We start from the raw sequence: 16,378 nt of genomic DNA, 5'->3' as shown, positions 1-16,378 counted from the left end.
GTGCATTTGTTTTGTATCCAATTGTGTAAGTGTTTCAAATATAAACACTTATAACCGAGCTATATTTAGCTTTCACGTGCTTCCTCCTGTAATAGGTTAGCAGGTAAATGCTCTGCTGGTAGACAGCACAGGGAGCAGGTGGTCAGGAGAAAAGAGTCTCCAAGTTTTTATGGCAGGTAGATAGGTTATCACCTAACTTCTAATAAGAGTCCAATGGAGAGCCATGAAGATGATTAGGGAACTTGAGCATCTCCCCTATGAAGAGAGACTGAGAGACCTGAGGCTGTTTAGTGTTGAGAAGACTGAGAGGGGATCAGATCAATGTCTATAAATATCTGAGGAGTGAGTGTCAAAGTGGAGGGGGCCAATGTCTTTTTGGTGGTACACAGTAATAAGGCAAGGAACAATGGATACAAACTTGAACATAAAAGGTTTCACCTCAACATGAGGAGAAACTTCTTTACAGTGAGTGTGACAGAGCCCTGGAACAGGCTGCCCAGGGAGTTGTGGTGTCTCCTTCTCTGGAGACTTTCCAAACCCACCTGGGTGCATTCCTGTGTGGACTACTCTGGGTGATCCTGCTTTTGGCAGGGGATTAGACTTGATGATCTCCAGAGGTTCCTTCCAACCTCTAATGTTCTATGATTCTGTGGTTCTATGATTCTGTGTTGTTCTCAGTGCAAAGTGTCTTTGCCCTGTAAATCGTGCCTGACTTTGCTTTCCTTCCCTGCTGAAAATAATGTGCATGATTTGATGGATGGACCACTTGGTCAATAAAGAACTGGCTTGGCAGCCGCATCCAAAGAGTGGCTGTCAATGGGTCAATGTCCAAGGGGAGGCCAGTGACAAGTGGAGTCCCTCAAGGATCAGTGCTGGGATCAGTCTTGTCAAACATCTTTGTCAGCGACATGGACAGTGGCATTGAAGCACCCTCAGCAAGTTTGGTGACGACACCAAGCTGTGTGGTGTGGCTGACATGCTGGAGGGAAGGGATCCATGCAGAGAGACCTTGACAGGCTGGAGAGGTACGCCCAGGCTAACCTCATGAAGTTCAACCACACCAAGTGCAAGGTCCTGCGTCTGGGTCAGTGCAATTCCAAGCACCGATATAGGCTGGGCAGTGACTGGCTTGAGAGCAGCCCTGAAGAAAAGGGCTTGGGGGTGCTGGTGGATGAGAAGCTCAACAGAACCTGGCTTTGTTTCTGCCACTGCCAGCTTAGTGCAGGCACATATTTGGTCAGGTCAGTTCCTCTGAAATGCCAGGTCAAATTCAAGCAGAAAAGTCTTTCAGAAGTAAAATATAATTGTTTATTCCAATGATTGTGTCTCATAATTTTCTCAGCTACCTTTCTGAACTTCCACATGAGCATCAACAGCCTTGGGACAACATCGTACTTTTCTTTTGAGTCATTATATTCTGGGCAAAATTTAGATCATACAACTATATTTTACTTCAGACACAAAAATTGTCCTTCATTCCAGAAGTGTGATATCAACTTTACCTTCTGCCAAGAAAGTGTTGAGAATATATATATTGCCCTTTGGTTTGAAGGTTGTGTGGAAACAAAGTGGGTTTAAGTGTCTCATTTATTTCAGAAGCTGCAAGTACCCTATTCTCAAATATTCTTATGCAAATATAAAAATGAATTGTAGTCTGCTGCTGAGTTTGAAAGGCTGGGGCAGATCTGCTCTGTGAGAGATCTTTTCCTGTGGTGTCATGAAGTGGAGAGTACATAAAATTCAAACAGGTGAAAGGAAACTGGAAGCACTGCAAGGCAGCAGTATAGTACAAATGCCCAGGGCATTCTACATTATTATTATCATAGAATTGTCAGGGTTGGAAGGGACCTGAAGGATCTTCTAGTTCCAACCCCCCTGTCATGGGCAGGGACACCTCACACTACATCACATTGCCCAGAGCCACATCCAACCTGGCCTTAAAAACCTCCAGGGATGGGGCTTCCACCACCTCCCTGGGTGACCTTTTCCAGTGTCTCACCACTTATATGGTGAAGAATTTCTTCCTAATGTCTAATGTAAATCTCCTCTCTAGCTTGGATCCATTCCCCCTATCCTATCACTATCTAACACCCTAAAAAGTCCCTCACCAGCTTTCTTGTAGGCCCCATTCAGATACTGGAAGGCCACAATAAGGTCTCCTTGGAGCCTTCTCCTCTCCAGACTGAATAGCCCCAACCCTCTCAGTCTGTCTCATATTCTTTTGATATCTGAATAAACAAGCAGAACCTTCAGGTCTAACAGCCACCAATAATGAACACAGTGTGATCTGAATATTTTAATAAAATCCTGGATGGCTGAGGACAGGAATGAGCCAACATTTCTAGCATTTCTTATAGAGCTTGGAAAACTTGCTTTTATCATCTTTGATCAGGCAGAGAAACTTCAGTGCAAGTTCCCTGAAAGCAGATGAGATGTGCAAGGTGGAAGGGAAGAATACATCCTCAGTCACTGGACTAGGTTGGGTCTGGAGGTACAGGTGATTGCACTGCATGCAAAGCTTTGATTTCACCAAAGGAAGTGAGTAAGAGTGTAAGAGTTCTGAGTAAATTTGTAAGATCCATAAGCAAGAGTTGAACCTTCAGGTTCTCGATGTTTTGCGAGATGCTCTTTACTGAGATCTCCAGCAGATTCCCTGTGCTGTGTGATTTAAACATATCTTGTGCCTAGAATGTGAAGTTGAGAGATCATTTCTTCTAGCAATGGTGCTAATTACAACTTAAACCTTGTTTTCCTTTGGGACAAGAATGAGAGCCAGACCTTGTGCATGCTAACTCCAAATACCCAGGTGATGGATTTAAGCTTCTGTTTATTATTTGTTTCCTAGGTACCAGCAAACAGTTCAGGAAAACTGTTATTACTACCTGACAGCAGAAGAACAGGCAGAAGACAATAAAAAATGTTTCTATAAATACACTAGCAACAAAAGGAGGGCTAAGGAGAATCTCCATCCTTTATTGGATGCGGGTAGAAACATAGTGATGGAGGTTGAGGAAATGACCGAGATCCTTAATGCTTTCTTTGCCTCAGTCTTTAACAATAAGACCAGTTTTTCTTTGAGTACTCAGACCTCTGAGCTGGAAGACAGAAATGGGGAGCAGAATGGTGTCCCCATAATCCAAGTAGAAATGATTAGTGATCTGCTGCACCACTAAGACATACCCAAGTCTATGGAGCTGGATGGTATACACCCAAGAGTACTGAGGGAGCTGATGGAAGTGCTCACCAAGATAATTTCAATCATTTACCATCAGTCTAAGTTAACTGGGGAGGTCACAATTGACTGGAATTTAGCAAATGTGATGGCCATCTACAATAACTGCTGTAAGGAAGATCCAGGAAACTATAGGCCAATCAGTTTGGCCTCAGTGCCAGGGAAGGTCATGGAGCAGATCCTCTTGAGTGCCATCACATGACATGTACATGAAAACCAGGTGCTCATGCTTGGTCAGAATAGGTTTATAAAAGGTAGGTCCTGCTTGATCAACCTGGTCTCATTTTATGACAAGGTGACCCTCCTAGCATTCTCCTGGAGGAAATGGCTGCTTTGACTCGGATGGGTGGATGCTTCACCGGACCAAAAAACAGCTGCTTGGCCAGGCCCAAAGACTGGTAGCAAATGGAGTTAAGTCCAGTTGGCAGCTGGTCACAAGTGCTATTCCACAGGGCTCAGTATTAGGGCCAGTTCAATTTGATATCTTTATCAGTGATCTGGATAATGTGGTCAAGGGTACTCTCAGTAAGTTTGCAAGTGACACTAAGATGGGAGGGAGTGTTGATCTGTTTCAGGATAGAAAGGCTCTACAGAGAAACCTGGACAGGCTGGGTTGATGGGCCAAGGTTGGTTATATGAGGCTTAACAAGGCCAAGTGCCAGGACCTGCACTTGGATCACAACAGCCCCATGTACCACTACAGGATTGGGGCAGAGTGGCTGGAAAGCCTGGCAGAAAAGCACCTGCTGGTTGACAGTCATCTGATTATGAATCAGCATTGTGCCCAGGTGACCAAAAACGCCAATAACATCTTGGCTGGTATCAGAAAGTGTGATCAGGGGGGCTAAGGAAGTGATTGTCCCCCATTACTCAGCACTGGTGAGGCTGCATTCAGTTTTAGGGCCCTCACTACAAGAAAGACATTGAGGTCCTGGAGCAGGTCCAGAGAAATAGAATGAAGGTGGTGAAGGATCTAGAGCATGAGTTTTAATGGGGAGCAATTGAGGGTACTGGGGTTCTTTAGCTTCGAGAAAAGGAAGGCTGCAGGGAGACGTTATTGCTTTTTACAACTACCTGAAAGAAGATCGTAGCAAGGTGAGTGTTGGTCTCTTCTTCCAAGTAATAAGTGATAGGACAAGAAGAAATGCCCTCAAGTTGCACCAGGGGAACTTTTGGTTGCATTTTGGGAAAATTTATTGACTTAAAGGGTTGTGAGGCACTATAACAGGCTGCCTAAGTAAGTGGTTGTCATCCCTGGAGGTATAAAAGGCATGTAGGTATGGTGCTTAGGGGCATGATGGACTTGGCAGTGCTGAGTAAATGGTTTGATTAAATGATCTTAAAGGTCTTTTCCAACAATTCTATGATTCTAAGAGGGGAATGGGTGGTTTAGCCAGGAGCTACCAGCCACAGATATTCAAGGAGGGAGATTTAATTTCTCCAGTAGGTACTAATAGCAGAAAACTGAATGTTACCTCTTTTCTGGTGGTTAAGAAGAAATGAGGAAATCTGTTTTGGTGGAGGAAAATGTGAAGATTTATATGTGTGAAACAAACTGCATTTCAGTCACAAACCATTTTGTTCCTAGTGTTATTATGAAATTAAAATCTTGTACATTGTGCATGTAAGTGTTAGTAGTCTGGAATTTGCAGGTGAATCTCAAGCCCTAGGGAGTGTTCATGCAGAACTGGAAGATGACTGCAAATACTGCTAAGGGAATTAAAATATTCCTTCATTCTTGCCTGGAAGACAATGGAGGTATCTGCCTCCCATTACTGTGGCAGTTACCAGTCTTCAGTAACAAACCTTTTGGTGTCAGTCAGTCTCTTGAAGCTGACTGAAAGAAGAGATCTATGTAAGAATTTTGGACATGGCAAGCATTGACTTTGCTGTATTTATTGATGTTGACAGGGGTTCTACATACAAAGGGCATGTTTGATCTTAGCTCTTCTACCTAAAGCACTAATAAATACTTCGTTTATTCCACAGAGCAGGAAGATAACGTTAGTTTTAATTTAAATAGCACTGGCTTCAAATATTTCAGCTTATTTTAATGTTAACCAAGTAGCTGTCATAATCCTGCTTGAGCAGCAAAGGAAGGAGTTGAAATGTGTTCTTGGCAAAAGTGCTTCCTCTCTGATCCAGCAGAGTTCCTCATTGAGAGCCCAGTCCTACACATGCTGACATGATCGATATGTCAAGCAGAAGAGAAGAGGCAAGAACATGAAAGAAAGTATATGGGTGCATGTTGTGTGCATGTGAACTTGACCTTCACCTGCCGTTCACAAAATATCTCTTTTTTTTTCCTCCTTCCTTGCTTTTCATGGGATCTGAAAGACAGATCTGGAGTAAGGCAATGCTGTCTGCACAGTGTGTGTATATACAGCGTTCTCACTTTCTCTCCAAGACCTACACTGACACAAATGGGATACAGAGCAGAACTCAGTCACTAAGATATTTTAACTCCTGAACTCCTGAAGAAGGGACAAAGGTAATGAGAACTTAAAGGCAACACTTTTTCATAGGTGATGACAGAAGTTGTGGACCACCAGAATAAGCTTGGATGTCCATATACATGTGGATCAATGCAGAAATCTGCTGAAAGGAGCTAAAACCAGCCAGAGGGTGGAGTAGATGATTCTTTCTCAAATAAACTCAGCTGCCGCCAAGGGGTCCGTATCTATGACCATAGTAGTAACTAGAAGGAGCCTGACTGACTTCTGACACTGCTGATCCCAAACAAAGGTGGCTGGTTCTAAACTATATGTGCACTTAGCATCAACCTTGACAAGAGCCCTACAAACTTCTGAGCCCACATCACTCACTCATCACCCTGCATCCCTGCAGGTGTCAGTGGAATGGATATTTGGGCAGCTGGGCACAGACACTGGGAAACAGACATGCCATGGTCACTGCTAATGCCCCAGCAAACTGTTGAAGCACGTCATAGCAGAAGCATCACTAATGCCTTCCAGGCCCTGTGGATCTACACTGGCCTCACTTTTCTCCCTTGTCTCAGCAACAAACCCCATCAAGAAGCACATGAAGTCACCCGTTGCCATCACAGCCATAGCAAACACTGCAACAGAAGCCACAATGTCCTTTTTGCCTTAAGTACAGCCAGGAAACAGATCTATTCTCACATCCTTGGTCTCTATTCCTGATGTGTGCAATCTCAAGCACTTTAAATGTCTTGGTCTATTCTACATATTCTAGTGAGCTGGGGGTCAGTCTCTTCTCTATAGTATCAGGTGATAGGAGGAGAGGAAATGGCCTGGAATTGTTCCAGGGGAGGTTTAGATTGGATATTAAGAGTGGTCAAGGCATGGCAATAGGTTGCCCAGAGAGGTGATGGAGTCACCGTTCCTGGAGGTGTTCGAGAAATGTATGGACATGGCACTTTGGGATGTTGTTTAATGGTCATGGTGGAGTTGGGTCAATGATTGGGCTCAATGATCTTGGAGGTCTTTTTCAACAAGAAAATTCTAAGGTTCTGCAAAATGCAGGCACACATGGAGGCTGCTCTTGTGGCATCTGCAATGTACATACAAATTGCTCCAAGCCTTTATATGTGATTTCACAAATCAAGGAAGATAGGATGTGCAAGAGAAGTAAAGAGAAAATGCTATGGGCATTTTAGTTCAATGGTTGTATACATTTATTGATTTTGTTTGAGGAAATCAATTTCCTCAGGACCTCTCATGAAAAATTTCTATGTGGTCACTGTATCACAAGAAAAACTACAACGTTTCTTAGCAAATGTTAGACAGTACATACATGAGATGGCTCATTCTGCCTAGCTCTGTATATTGTGCAATCACCTGTTATGCAGATGCTCATTTTATATCAATAAATCCCAATGCACTCACAAAAACATCCCATTCACATTCTAGGAAGTGAAATAAATCCAAGACTTTAACTTACATTAACTCCCATTCTGTTTCTTCCTATTACCCTGCATATCTTCCTATGCCTAGCAAATCTTCCTTCCTTCTTGCAGCCAAGAAGGCCAATGCCATTCTGGGGTAGATTAGAAGAGTTGAGGTTAGTAGGTCAAGACAAGTTTTCCTTCCCTTCTACTCTGCCCTGCTGAGGCCACATCTGGAATATTGTGTCCAGTTCTGGGCCCCTCAGCTCAAGAAGGACCTCAGGGAACTGCTTGAAAGAGTCCCACACAGAGCCACAAAAATGATGAAGGGAGTGGAACATCTTCCTTATGAGGAGAGACTGAGGGAGCTGAGGGCTCTTTAGCTTGGAGAGGAGGAGACTGAGGGGTGACCTCATTCATGTTTATAAAGATGTAAAGGGTGAGTGCCAAGAAGATGGAGTCAGGCTCTTCTGGGTGATGCCCAATGACAGGACAAGGGGCAATGGGTGGAAGTTGAGGCCTAGGAATTTCCATGGAAACATGAGGAAGAATTTTTTCACTGAGAAGGTGCCAGAACACTGGAACAGGCTGCCCAGGGTGGTTGTGGAGTCTCCTTCTATGGAGATAATCAAAACCCACCAGGATGTGCTCCTGTGTGATCTGGTGACTGGATGATCTTTTGAGGTCCCTTCCAACACCTAACACTCTATGATTCTGTGATATCTGCTTGTTTCACTGCAATGTGCAATATGCATGACAGTTCCTTGGGAATTACCTTATTGTTTGGTTCCAGAAAGTCTAAACAGGTCTGTATGGTCCAACATAATTTTTATCTATTTTTATCTTATTAAGAAGAAATAGCCTCATACTGCAGATAAACCAAGTCCTTTCAGAAAAATGCTTTTTGTTACTAAGGGAATATGGCTGTGGAAACCCAAGAGAGAGCTTTTCTCTTCATGCAGAACAATCAGGCAATGTTTTTGCATGATGCACCTCAAAATAGAACTTCTTGCATATTGATGAACCAAATTGCATAAAATAATAGTGCATAATAATGCTGTGAAGGACTGTATTGCCTAATTAATCAACAAGGCAACACTAATTTGGCTATCTGTCATCTTGAAAAACATCTGCAGTACAATCAAGGAGCTAAAATCTATGAAGACTAAACCAGTCCTTACTGTACATTCTGAATATATCTGGAATTTTTCTCTGCTCATTTTAACAGGCATGGGGGTATGTTAACACACTGCAGAGTAATTCTATTCAAGCACATGCAACAGCATAGAATCATAGAATTGTCAGACTTGGAAGGGACCTCAAGGATCATCTAGTTCCAACCCCCCTGACATGGACAGGGACACCTCACACTAGATCAGGTTGCCCAGAGCCACATCCAGCCTGGCCTTAAAATATTCCAGGAAAGGGGATTCCACCACCTCTTTGGGCAACCTGTTCCAGTGTCTCACTACCCTCATGGTGAAGAACTTCTTCCTAACATCCAATCTGAACCTACCCACTTCTAGTTTTGCTCCATTCCCCCTAGTCCTATCACTACCCAACATCCTAAAAAATCCTTCACCAGCTTTCTTGCAAGCCCCCTTCAGATATTGGAAGGTCACAGTAAGGTCTCTTTGGAGCCTTCTCCTCTCCAGACTGAATAACCCATCCAGACTGAATAGCATTATCCAGAGAAGCAAGAAGCAGACCAAATCTTCATGACTTCTCTGAATGCCAATTCAGGCACATGTCTGTCACTTTGCCAGTTCTAACTAGTGTTCTCCAAAGCATCCATGGAATTGTGTGAGGCTGTCACTCCAAAGGAGGCATTTGAAGAACTTACTCAGCAAATTAAGTTGCTAAGAATTTCTCCTGAGGTTAGTTTGTGACAGCTTTCAAAATATAGTTTTGTGAATAGAGCTTAAAGAGCCATCTCTTACATTGTATTGCTGTTATTAAAGAGAGTTCCTTAACCTAATTGCTGTACTGTGTTTTGGCAAACTCCTCTGGGATATTGCAACCTAACTGATGCCTCTCACCTAAAGAAATACTGCCAGCTTGTGTATTTGGCTCATCTTGGTGCTCTGTAGTTATCTTCTCTTCTATTCCTGTCTTCCTTTTACAAACAGCTTCTTTTAGCTCTGGAGTTTCTTTTACCTTTTCTTCTTACAGTATTTTAGGAATTGAAAGCTTATATTGATCTTATAGCTTGGATTGATTCTGAAAAGCCCTTTTTAATCCTTTTGTTATTTTGGTAGGTGAGTATTCCCATGGGAAGCCCATTAATATGCAATTGGTTACTATATATTCACTAGACTTGTCATTTTAACTCAATGTAACGGTTATACTGCCTTCATCTTTGTATCAGGAAATTCTTAGGGTGCTTTAAGCTTCACATAGTCCCTATTTCAGTCATTTGCAGGAAATTATTAAAGCATAAAAATCCTGTTTAAGTAACTCCAAGCACTTCTAGATTCTTCAGAAAGTACAGCAGATTGAGAATAATCCTCTGTTAGTCATCAAGGTCTTGGAGTTTTAAACTTGAGTAATTGCTCCAAATTTGTAAAGCCTTTGAAAATGTGTCTCTGGCTTTCATCCCTTTGAATTTGGCAAAAACCTTTGCTCCTGTAGTCTTTCTAAAAGATAATAGACTTTTCGTAAAGTCTTTCCATTGCCTATCACATTTTCTTGACATAAGAACCTGATATTACCTTAAACCCCAGAAAATGTCCAAGATAAAGCTCTTGTAGAAGACCAGAAGTAGTAACTGATTTACAACCTACTCTTTGCAGGTTGCATTCAATTTGCAAACGAAGATCTCTCTTACATAGTTTTATGAAGCCAATGTTCTCTACTAATGTATTTTTCTAAACAAATCATAAAAGAATATGATATGGAAAGTAACTATAAAATCTGTTGTGAAAGCAAATTTTCAAGTTTGTATATATCAATGAGTTTTATGGGGAAATGAAATGTTGCCTTCCCAATGATTAGTCTGTCTTATTACACAACAAAGCTAAAAACTTTTGTAATTAGTTGGAATAAAATAAGTAATCAAAAGTCACGAAAATGCAAGTCATTATAATGTCCAAGGATCAGAATACTTTAGTACAGGATCATTGCAAAACCTGTATGAACTTCAAAAAGAATCAAGAATTACAGAATGTTAAGGGTTGGAAGGGACCTCGGAAGATCATGCAGTCCAATCCCCCCTGCCAGAGCAGGATCACCTAGAACAGATCACACAGGAATGCATCCAGGCAGGTCTTGAACATCTCCAGAGAGGGAGACTCCACAACCCCCCTGGGCAGCCTGTTCCAGTGTTCCAGCACCCTCACACTGAAAAAGTTTTTCCTCATGTTCACATGGAACTTCCTATGCCTGCACTGCCACCCATTGCCCCTTGTCCTGTCATTGGGCACCACCCAGCAGAGCCTGGCTCCATCCTCTTGGCACTCACCCTTTACATCTTTATAAATATGAATGAGGTCACCCCTCAGTCTCCTCCTCTCCAAGCTAAAGAGCCCTCAGCTCCCTCAGTCTCTCTGCGTAAGGAAGATCTTCCACTCCCTTCATCATTTTTGTGGCTCTCCACTGGACTCTTTCAAACAGTTCCCTGAGGTCCTTCTTGAGCTGAGGGGCCGAGAACTGGACACAATATTCCAGACGTGGCCTCACCGGAGCGGGGAGGAAAACCTTCTCTAATTTAAGAGTGAGGGAGCACTGGAACAGGCTGCTCAGAGAGGTGGTGGAGTCTCCATCTTTGGAGACATTCAAAACCCACCCAGATATGATCCCTATGTGACCTTCTTTGGACAATCCTGCCTTGGCCAGGGTGTGGACTGGATGATCTCCAAGGGTCCCTTCCAATACTGACCATTCTGTGATTCTGTGTGATAGAAATCTAGAGCTGGGAGAAGGTCAAAGAATGTAATTTCCTACTAAATTGCCAACATCCTGATATCAAACCGCAGAAAGCTGTAACTTCTGTAGCTACTCTAAAAGTTTAGAGTTCTTTTACTGAGTAGGCCACAATACACTCCTCTGTAAAGCTTCAGATTCCTGCTGGCAAGGTGCCTGCTAGTTCCATGACTGACAAATGTTTGTTATGCATTATGGTAACAAAGCAGCAGAAGAGGAGGCTGTGTTAAAAGGGCACTTCACAAAATCACGTGCCAGCAGGGGCCGAGTTGAATACATTGTACCATATCCAGGAATGGAAATGACAGTCTACTCACCTGAATCAGTTCAAGGGATGAATAAGTAAGTGTTGTGGGTTCAAGACTGGATGTCTTAACCATGGAGTTGAAAGCCCTCTAAGTACCCAGAGAGGTGCTGGGAAGTGGACACTGGAAAATGTAACTTTTTGTTTTTCCTTCCCATCAGCCTGCATCTCCCTGTCCTGTATAAACTGGCTGCATAGTCACTTTCTGCCCCTTTTCTCCCTCTCTCTGCTCCCAGTCAGACCTTATCTCTGGTGGGGGAGGTTTGTGGCCTGGCTTGGCCTTGGCAGAGTTAATTTCTTCTGCATGATTTGGGCATAGGAATGGTGGGTAGGGAGGTAAGGGGGAAGGGTGGGGGCACTGAGGCCTGGTGTTTTGGCCTGGTACAGTGGGGAAGAAGGTTTTGGATGATATTGGCCTAGTGAGGTTCTAATAAGCCCAGGATGGAGAACTGGGCTGAGTGTATTTTGCATGGGATCATAGGATCATAGGATGTTAGGTGTTGGAAGGGACCTGTGGAGATCTTCAAGTCCAACCCCCCTGCCAGAACAGGACCATAGACTCTAGCACAGGTCACACAGGAATCCATCCAGATAAGTTTGGAAAGTCTCCAGAGAAGGAGACTCCACAACCTCTCTGGGCAGCCTGTTCCAGTGCTCTGTGACCCTTGCAGTGAGGAAGTTCCTCCTCATGTTGAGGTGGAACCTCCTGTGCTGCAGTTTATATCCATTGCCCCTTGTCCTATCACAGGGCGCAACTGAGCAGAGCCTGTTCCTTTGATCTTGACACCCAGATATCTATAAGCATTTATTAAATCCCCTCTCAGTCTTCTCTTCTCCAGACTAAAAAGCCCCAGGGCTCTCAGCCTCTCCTCATAGGGCACACACTCCAGTCCCTTCATCATCCTGGCAGTTCTCCAGTAGATACTTGTCCCTCTTGAACTGGGGAACCCAAAACTGGACACAATATTCCAGGCGAAGTCTCATCACGGCAGAGTAGAGGGGAGGAGAACCTCCTTCAATCTGCTGTACACATTCCTCTTAATGCACCCCAGGATCCCATTTGCCTTCTTGGCCACAAGGGCACATTACTGACACATGGTACTGTTGTATATAGTTGTGAATAGTACTTCCATTTAAATTTCCAAATCTTCCCAATCCTGTGTGGAACATTTTTATTTTACTCCTTTGTGGAGGGGTAAAAGAGTTTCTGTCCGCTCAACCCAAGACAGTAAGTAATATTAGCACAAATCAACATGAATATTAACTGGAAATATTCTATAAATATTAATTGAAAGTACTAATTTAACAGTTTAATGACTCCATTAGCAACAGGCAAGAGAACAGGTGCATTCTGTGGCAACTGTAGGGATACACTTGCCCCCTCAAAATAACAGACTCAGCCTCCTGGAGAAGATCTGATAACCTCTTTTTAACCGGATCTCCTCATGCTGGTGGTGGTGACAGCAGCAAAAACAGATGAAAGATGCTGACTTGTTCAAAACAGGCACAAAAATTTCCTTGAGCTCACTTGAGATAATAAGATAATGATGACCCATATTATTTGGGGTGAAAGAAGTAGAGAAAATCAGGATTCTCACAAGTAAGGGCATAAGTTTAAAACTGGAAGACTCCGTTGCAATATTGTAAACACAAGACAGGAAGGACTGAATTAAAGCAGCAGCAACTAATTTAAACATGAAGTCCATAATGTTAAACAATTTTCCTTCATATGGAACATGAAATTATTCAAGCTCTGACCCCTCTAAAAACTTAAATACAGGTTCTGTGGTTGTAGTATCTTGAAATTAACAAGTGCAATGTTTGAAGGCTTGTTCTGGCTGACATTGCTATTCTATTGGTACATGAACTACACACTTATGAGCACTCTCCCAGGGCTTCCCTAGATGAAATATGTAACACAGTTTTTTCCATAACAGTTAGCAAAGAATCAGAGAAAATAACAACCAGTACAAAGTAATACCATTCACTCTTCAGTAAATGATACAGGCATTCATGAGAAGCCACTGGGAACAAACACTGATAGAAGCCTTCCAAAAGAATTACTTCTAGGATGATTTAATTTTTATTTTGTAAGAAATATAATTAATTGTTTTTTCTCCTTTCCTTTTGTAAAGGTTCATATATAAGTCCTCCTAGAAGACTAAGAAAATTTCAAGAAATCTCCATGGGCTGGCTTCTAACTCCTGAATTCCATTTCAAATTCTCTTTACTCCTCTGCCTTATTTGTATGCGAGGTGGATCTAACTACACTATTACTATGGGGCAATATCATGGAGCCGATCATCTTGAGTGCCATTATGCAGCATGTGCAGGGCAACCAGATGATCAGGCCCGGACAGCATGGATTCATGAAGAGCAAGTCCTGCTTAACAATCCTGATGTCCTTCTACAACAAGGTGACCCACTTAGTGGATGAAGGAAAGGCTGGGGATGTTGTTTATCTGGACTTTAGTAAAGCCTTTCACACTGCTTCGGACAGCATCCTCCTGGAGAAACTGGCTGCTTATGGCTGGGATGGGTGGTCAATTCACTAGGTTAAGAACTGGGTAGATGGCAAGGCCCAAAGAGCGGTGGTGAACGGAGTTAAATCCAGTTGGCAGTTGGTCACCGGTGGTGCTCCCTGGGGCTCAGGTTTGGGGCAAGTTCTCTTTGATATCTTATTCAATGATCTGGACAAGGGAATTGAGTGCACCCTCAGTAAGTTTGCAGATGACACTAAATTGCATGGGAGTGTTGATCTGTTTGAGGGTGGGAAGGCTTTGCAAAGAGGCTGCTTGATGGGCTGAGGTCAGTTGTGTGAGGTTTAACAAAACCAGTTGCTGGGTCCTGTACTCGTGTTACACCAAGCCCATGCAACACTACAGGCTTGGGGTGGAGTGGCTGGAAAGTTGCCTGGTGGAAAAAGGACCTGGGGGTTTTGGTCAACAGCTGTCTGAATAGTTGCCAGCAATGTGCTCAGGTGGTCAAGAAGGCCAACAGTATCCTAGCCTGTATCAGGAATAGGGTGGCTAGCAGGAGTAGAGAAATGATCATGCCCCTGTACTTGGCATTGGCAAGGCCACACTGAATATTGTGCTCAGTTTTGGGGCCCTCACTACAAAAAAGACATTGAGTTGCTGGAGCATGTCCAGAGAAGGGCAACAAAGCTGGAGATGGGTCTAAAGAACAAGTCCTATGACGAACAGCTGAGGAAACTGGGATTGTTTAGTCTGGGGAAGAGGAGGCTGAGGGGAGACCTCATTGCCCTTTACAACTACCTGAAATGAGATTGTAGTGAGGTGGGGGTCAGTTTCTTCTCTCTAGTATGAGGTGATGACAAGAAGGAAGACAGAAGACAAGAGGAAATGGTCTGGAATTGTGCCAGGAGATGTTTAGATTGTATATTAGGAAAAATTTCTTTGTGGAAAGAGGGGCTGGGCCTTGGAACAGACTGCCCAGGGAGGTGGTAGAATCACCATCCCTGAAGGTGTTCAAGAAACGTGTGAGCATGGGACTTTGAGATCTGGTTTAATAGACTTGGTGGTGTTAGATTGATGGTTGGACTACATGATTTTAGTGCTCTTTTCCAGCCAAAACAATCCTAAGATTCTACTATGACCTGTGATTGTCCCTTTACAGCTTGCAGAAAAATAAAGTTTCAACATCTGTTTTCTGTGGTCTGAAGAAACCATTTCTTATGGTTTACTCACCCTGCTATTGGCAAATTAGGCACAATCAATTTAATGGCAAAATTTTAAGAGAAACCATTAGGAAATGTTTATTCACTGGAGAGAAAATTATATACTTTGGCTTAGAGCTTGGATGTATCTCACAGGACTGCTTTTCCTCTCTTGCCATGCTAGTTGGTTCATTAGTACCTCCTATCCCATAAAATTTATTGCTTTTTTGTTCTTTTTTTATCCTAAAAGCACAGAAATTTTTCCCTGGTCATAAAAGGAACAAGTCAAATGTTAGTAAAGGAACAAGTAAAATGTTAGATGTTATGGAGTCACTAAATATGATGATAAGGGATGTGCAAAGAGAAACTGCTTAAAACTGTTGGATAGACAACTTGTTTGGAGTGAAAAATGATAAACAGTACTACTACTTTAAAGTGAGAGTATCCTCAAAAGGCCCTGAAGCTGCAGTAACTAACATCAGAATATTCTCCCATCTAAGTACTTGCCATGCTACAATTTCTCATACAGCAATTTGTATACCTACACAAAAGTCTTGCCATATTTGACCTAGAGATTCTAAGTACCATTCTCCACCCATAAGCATTAAAAAATGTATCAGTAGCCAAGATACTCAATGCACTGTCTAAATACCATAAATAATTTCCTCTTTTCCTCTCTGCTTCCTCCAGCCTTCTTCAACTCCCAAATCTATCTTATCTGTGTGAGAAACTAAAGGTTGAGGTACTAGGGCATCTCTGCTGTGCCCATGCCCAAGACATAGGGCTGTCTCTCATTGCCCTGCCTGTGTTTTCCTTTCACATTCTCATGCTACCCCAAGAGAATCTGTTCCAAGATCCATCTTCCTCCCTGCCCTGTATTTCAGCTTTCTTTTTTCTGATTTTCAATGCCTCATCTTTTTCTGCCCTCCTCAATACCATTATTTATTTTGTTCTATCTCTATAGTAGAGGAGAATCTGTGCTGTCTGCATTGCCAGATTGTTGCTGGCTCAGACAGGGACAGGGGATGTGATAGGAGAAGATGCACTGGGAAAAGGTAGGGAATGTGCTCTTTGCTTCTTCTGCATGCTGGACATGCTGCACACCACAACTCATGTTAAAGCAAGCGATACATCTGCATCCTTCAATATCCTAAACTTTTGTGTTAAGGGAGTGATACTCTGTATTGCTAGGGCTCATCCATTCAAGGACTGAAGAAGCCTGTGCCAGTCTTTACAATTACCAAACTTCTGTGTAGAACTATGTCAATCTCGGATGGGAGTCTTTTCCTTTTAGAAAGCCACGAGGTGGAACAATGATCACCATGAGAAAATCTGGAGAACATCAAGTGCAAATTCTACTGAGCCAGCTGGACT

Source organism: Indicator indicator, chromosome 3, assembly GCF_027791375.1.
Source record: "Indicator indicator isolate 239-I01 chromosome 3, UM_Iind_1.1, whole genome shotgun sequence".
Taxonomy (NCBI): Eukaryota; Metazoa; Chordata; class Aves; order Piciformes; family Indicatoridae; genus Indicator; species Indicator indicator.
This window is presented reverse-complemented; position numbering follows the sequence as displayed.